This window comes from Pygoscelis adeliae, unplaced genomic scaffold, assembly GCF_000699105.1.
Source record: "Pygoscelis adeliae isolate BGI_AS28 unplaced genomic scaffold, ASM69910v1 Scaffold172, whole genome shotgun sequence".
Classification (NCBI taxonomy): domain Eukaryota; kingdom Metazoa; phylum Chordata; class Aves; order Sphenisciformes; family Spheniscidae; genus Pygoscelis; species Pygoscelis adeliae.
The window spans coordinates 3839239-3844929 of NW_008824338.1; the positions used below are offsets into that span (position 1 = coordinate 3839239).

Below are 5691 nucleotides of genomic sequence, written 5' to 3' on the forward strand. Positions count from 1 at the left end.
AGCAATATTTAGGGCAGTTATGGTTTGACACGCCTAAGCATAACACAACTGCATATACTACCTGCAGAATTTCACCTGTTAAAGTCAAAGGGAGATCTGCTGCTTACTTCAGCAAGAGCAAGATTTTACCTATGAAGCCTAGGATTACATAAATTGAATTTTCATCTCAAATATGATATACACCTGAAATGTATTCTTTCAGATTTCTGAACTGCTTCCTGTAAGATGAGTCTTTTTAGAAGCATCACGTTGACCTTAAATTGTCAGGACATTTAGGTTCAATAGTGAAACTGTAAATTTACTCAAATACTTTAGCATAACAAAGACAAATGAAATTCCCTGCTATGTAGCAAACCTCCCTGGCCAGTGGGACTTAAAACCATGCATATTTCAGAATAATCACTTATGGAATGTCTTAGCATTGCCAAACTGTATTAATTTCTATATATCAATGTACGACAGATACTTCGCAAAAAAACATAGTTTATCTTCCAGGAAAGAGGGAGATAAGATGTCTGGTGCCTGTGGTATGTGTGTGAGTACAGATTTACACACATAGAAAGCTTGCTGAACCTCATGAGGTTTAACAAGGCCAAGTGCAAGGTCCTGCACCTGGGTCGGGGCAACCCCCGGTATCAATACAGGCTGGGGGATGAAGGCATTGAGAGCAGCCCTGCCGAGAAGGACTTGGGGGTACTGGGGGGTGAAAAGCTGGCCATGAGCCAGCAATGTGCGCTTGCAGCCCAGAAGGCCAATCGTATCCTGGGCTGCATCAAAAGAAGCGTGGCCAGCAGGTCGAGGGAGGGGATTCTGCCCCTCTACTCTGCTCTGGTGAGACCCCACCTGGAGTACTGCGTCCAGCTCTGGAGCCCTCAGCATAAGAAAGACAGGGACCTGTTGGAGCGGGTCCAGAGGAGGGCCACGAAAATGATCAGAGGGATGGAACACCTCTCCTGTGAAGAAAGGCTGAGAGGGTTGGGGTTGTTCAGCCTAGAGAAGAGAAGGCTCCGGGGAGACCTTACTGCAGCCTCTCAGTACTTAAAGGGGGCTTATAAAAAAGATGGCGGCAAACTTTTTAGCAGGGCCTGTTGCGACAGAACAAGGGGGAATGGCTTTAAACTAAAGGGGGGCAGATTTAGACTAGATAGAAGGAAGAAATTGTTTATGCTGAGGGTGGTGAAGCACTGGCACAGGTTGCCCACCAGAGAGGTGGTGGATGCCCCATCCCTGGAACCATTCAAGGTCAGGTTGGACGGGGCTCTGAGCCACCTGATCTAGTTGAAGATGTCCCTGCCCACGGCAGGGGGGTTGGACTAGATGACCTTTAAAGGTGCCTTCCAACCCAAACTATTCTATGGTTCTATGATTTGTGGTTCCAAAGGGTCTTAACTATGAGACAGCACACTATCAAAATCAGGAGGCGTTCTGCCATTTGGCTGTCAAAGCTCAGACTCCGCTACTGAAGCGGCCAGCAGCCCAGCAAGAAAAGCCCTAAAGAAGCAATTCTTGAGACCCATGATTTTGGTACCCCTAAATTACTTCCAAGGTTAATTCCTTTCTGGTCAGCTGCTTCTGGTCTCCCAGAAGTTAATACAGCAATGCGGACATCACCAAGCTGAGCTCCATGCACTGAGAGAGCAGTGACTGAATAGTTTTCAAATGCACAATACCAGCTGTGTGCTTAAAACATTTATTTTAACATGCATTATTAGATTTTAAAAGCATGGAAGGATCGAGGTACTCTAGTCTGTATAAATGTATGTGTACAGATATGTCAGTAAACATGTTTTGAGTACAGATCAGAGATTGGCTATGAAGAGTACAGGAATTATTATTTTTTTTTTTTTAATTACACCTATTATGCTATGAAACTGTAAGACCTCGCTACAAAGGCAATCCCATCCCCACTTCTGAGGGATCTTGACAAACTCTGTAAAATTTAAAATTAATTGATGCAGGCATTTACATGAGGTCCACTGAGCTCAACTAACCCAGAACTTGGTTGGAGATTACTGCATACACAGATTTGCACAAGGATGAATTTAGTCTTCCTCCCCCAACAACCGCAAACTATTACAGCCGAATAGCTAGGACACATTTTTCTGTGCATGAGTGTAGCAATTCCAAAGGAAACTTGAGAACTGGGAAATGTATGACAATATTTTTAATAAGCAATTAAGGAGTGTGCTGCTGGAACCCAAACTGCTTGCCTTTACAATGGAGAACTGAATGGACACTTCTGCTCAAGAATATGCTAGCACGTAAGGCAATCACACACTTTCAAGAGTGAACAGATGAACCTTTGGCCCTGCTAAAACCTAATAAGCCCCACAGTCAAAAACAGAGAGGAAATTATGAATTTGCTGGAATTGGTTTCAGCAATTACAGGACAAGGGTGGGCAGTGACTGGCACAGGAGCCACTATTAAGACTATTCTCCAACTTTCCTTTTTTAAATAAAGGAGAAAAAGTTGGGAAGTCAGAGCCAAGAGAAAGGGTGAAGTAGCTACAGATATCCTGGGGCAAGCACTTTACTTCCAAATGTTTATTCAGTGCATTAAAAATAAATTCAAGACTGCTTGCAGGAAGGCCTTCTCAGACCTCTGGCACGCTGTTTCCAAAGCTCAGGTCTTAATTAAAGATCAACTCTGAAAAAGGATGTTTCCAGCTTTTGAAATCCACAGAACCCAAAGTTTATCCTGGCATAATGATCAGGCCACCTACAGAGACAGCACTAGAGTCTTCATAAGTATTCCTACATGCAGGAAAACTACTCTTCCTTCAGAAGCCAAGTGCTTGAGCCCATTACTAAGCAAGAAAGAGCTCTTACAAACTGATCCCAAGTGCACCTTCTGTAGGAAGTAGGCATCTATTTCAGTGGAACAAGAGAGCCAGCAAAAATTAGTTTACATGCGTTTTTCCTGTTACCTGAGGGGAAAAAAAAAGCTGGTTATATTATAGAGCCTGCTATAGAAAACATGCAGACCCAGTAGCCTTCAGAAGCAGTGGACAAGGAAGAACTTAACACTAAAAGGCGGGAGAAACCGCTACGTGGGAAGAAAACAGAAGAAAACAAAATCAATTCACAGTTGTTCAGAGGGACCCCAGGGTTCTCAGCAAATTGTCTCAAGGCAGAATCTCACCTTGATCCTTGGTGGCAAGTAGTGTGAGAACACAAGTGGCTTTTCCCTCAGCCAGGGCATTAATTTGGTTAACTTAACCTAGACAGTTATGTTTTGTGGGAAACACTGTATCTCTGAAACCTCTCAAATTTGGCTGAAATTCATCAGACAGGCAAAACAGGCAAATACAGAAAGAGGGTGGAGGATGAAAAAAAAAAAAGTACAAGCTCTTAAGTTTCATTTCCTTAGGAAACAGGCTTTAAAAAAAAAATAGAAAAACCCCACATGCAATAAAGTTAAGAAATACAAGAAATAGTGACCTAAATTTCACTTTCCTAGCTAAAGAGTACATTAGATATTTAACAGCTGAACCTAACAAAGGCAGGCATGCAATAGTTCTGGTGGAAAAAAAAAAGAATCAAAAGTTATATATTATTTACTAAAGGTAGTGGTGGAAGAAAGATAAGATAACAGTGACGGCAAGACTGCTCTTGTATAAAATAGTCCACGGTCTCCCACTATGGAGAAACATATTTTGTCACCATTACAAATTCTAACAACAAAGAGCCCAACCCCGACTGCATTTGGGCAACGACTGGGACGGGAGCCTGAGAGGACCAGGCTGTGGGGGCAGCAGCTGAGGAGCCGCTCCAATGTCAGACAGCTCTAAACCTTCTTCCCCAAAGCAAAGTGCATTACTTGCTTCTTTCCTCATTCCCAGGCTATGCAACCTCCATCTCAGCCGCTTTTACTTCCTTTCTCACCTTTCTTTGTCAAAATATAAGCTACACTAACTTAGGCCAGAAAGGATCAGGTGGTCTTTCTGACACACGCTTCCTATCTGCTCACACATTGCTTTGCATTTTGACTTAGCGCACATTATTCCACTTGAAAGTTTAAACATATTCCACTTATCCTATTAAACTCTGCCCTGTAACACTCCATCCTAACTCTGATCTCACAAACTTGGATATTCTTTCCTAAGCCTAATTAACTTCACTCTAGATTCTAAGTTTGCTGAGCACCCAAGACAAAATTGTTGTTTTCCTTTGATCCATTCCTCTGACTTGCCACACCATGCACAATGAAAATAAGAGAATCAAGCCATTTGAGAAAAACACGCAATTTTTGAAGGAGTAACACCTTAAATCCAATTGCAATATTCTCAGTTACATCAACATCCTTTAAAAAACGTGAGTAACGTAAAGGGCCTTCAAAAGTGGGTGAGAATAAACACTACCAATCAACAACAGGTGCTAGAAGTCTCATTTTCCAACCCTCTTTCTTTATAAATCCCTCATTATTTACGGTTCAAAAGCTCAAATTACACTAATGAAAGTTATAAAGTGATTGCAGGTCACCTGAGTTGTAAACTGAAAGGCATTACTGAAAACATCAGGGGCTGGGACAGGCCATGAGTGTGCACACAGATAGTTACTATGGTTCAGCCTGATGCACAAGAACTCAGGACATTAGATAAGGTAAACTTGGCCTGAGCTCTCAGATCAGCTGAACTAGTTATATCTAGGAGATACAAACATACATATCTTTGAAGGCTTTGGGCCAGGACACTCGGTACCTTGCAACATCAGGCCACCTTCTGAAAGACTATCTGTGTCATAGCTCATTTCATCAAATCGCTCAGACTAATCAGAAGTACTGGCTGGAGCCGGCTACACACGCACAAATGCTTACCAAACTGATGAAATCTGTAATTAATTTTTGCAAATGTTTTACTTGGTTTATATTTTTCTAATATCCCTTCCTCATTTACTGTGCAAAATTAAACAATTCCAGAGTGTGTGTAATTTCAGTTTAAACGCACCTACGGAATTTAAGACTATGCTGCTCCTACCTAGACCTACTGGTCACTGGAACTTGATATCCTTTCTCAGCTTCTGAAAAGAAATTAATATAGCAACTTTGTATTTAAGAGATAATAAAAATGCATAGCATATAGTTATATTTTAATGATCACAATAAGAATATAAAACAGCCCTTCTTTCAATATCTCTCTCTAATACAGAACTGTTGCTTGTGAAAGGGGCAGCCTTTTGGAAATTCAATTTGGAGACCATGTCTTATTAGAGAGAACATCATGCAATAAGGTAAACGCTGTTCTTTCCCCCACAAATGCATCTGACACAGTACAGAAGATTTTTCTCTGAAAGTTGTACACATAAAGAAGACATGGTGCTATACAAATGAGCATTTGTGTTCTGCCCAATTAATTCCCAGATCTTGAATTCTACTTCAAAAGGAGGGAGAAAATCTGCAAAATCCCAGGGAATCAATGGTGCGCGGTCTTCTTGATTCCCTGAGGCTCTTCACTAACATTGCTCTATTGGAATCACTTAACAGTCAAATATCCACAAACAGAAGAAAGCTGCCTTCAAAGACAAGAAGTTTGGGGGGATTTTTGTTTTCTTTGACACAAAACCATGACGCTTTACTCGTGGACGGAAGAATCTAGCAGAATCCCATTTACTCACCTAAGCTTCAGGTCAGCACCCAAGGTAACCTTTTTTTTAACACAGAAAATCAGCTGAGGTAATAAAAATAGCCAGTAT

General features: G+C 41.5%; 1 protein-coding gene across 1 annotated transcript in view; it reads right to left on the reverse strand.

Annotated features, from left to right (window-relative positions):
* The window catches only part of MAP3K5 (mitogen-activated protein kinase kinase kinase 5), a 76490-nt gene that overhangs the window by 63596 nt on the left and 7203 nt on the right, over positions 1-5691 (reverse strand). The window lies entirely within an intron of this gene.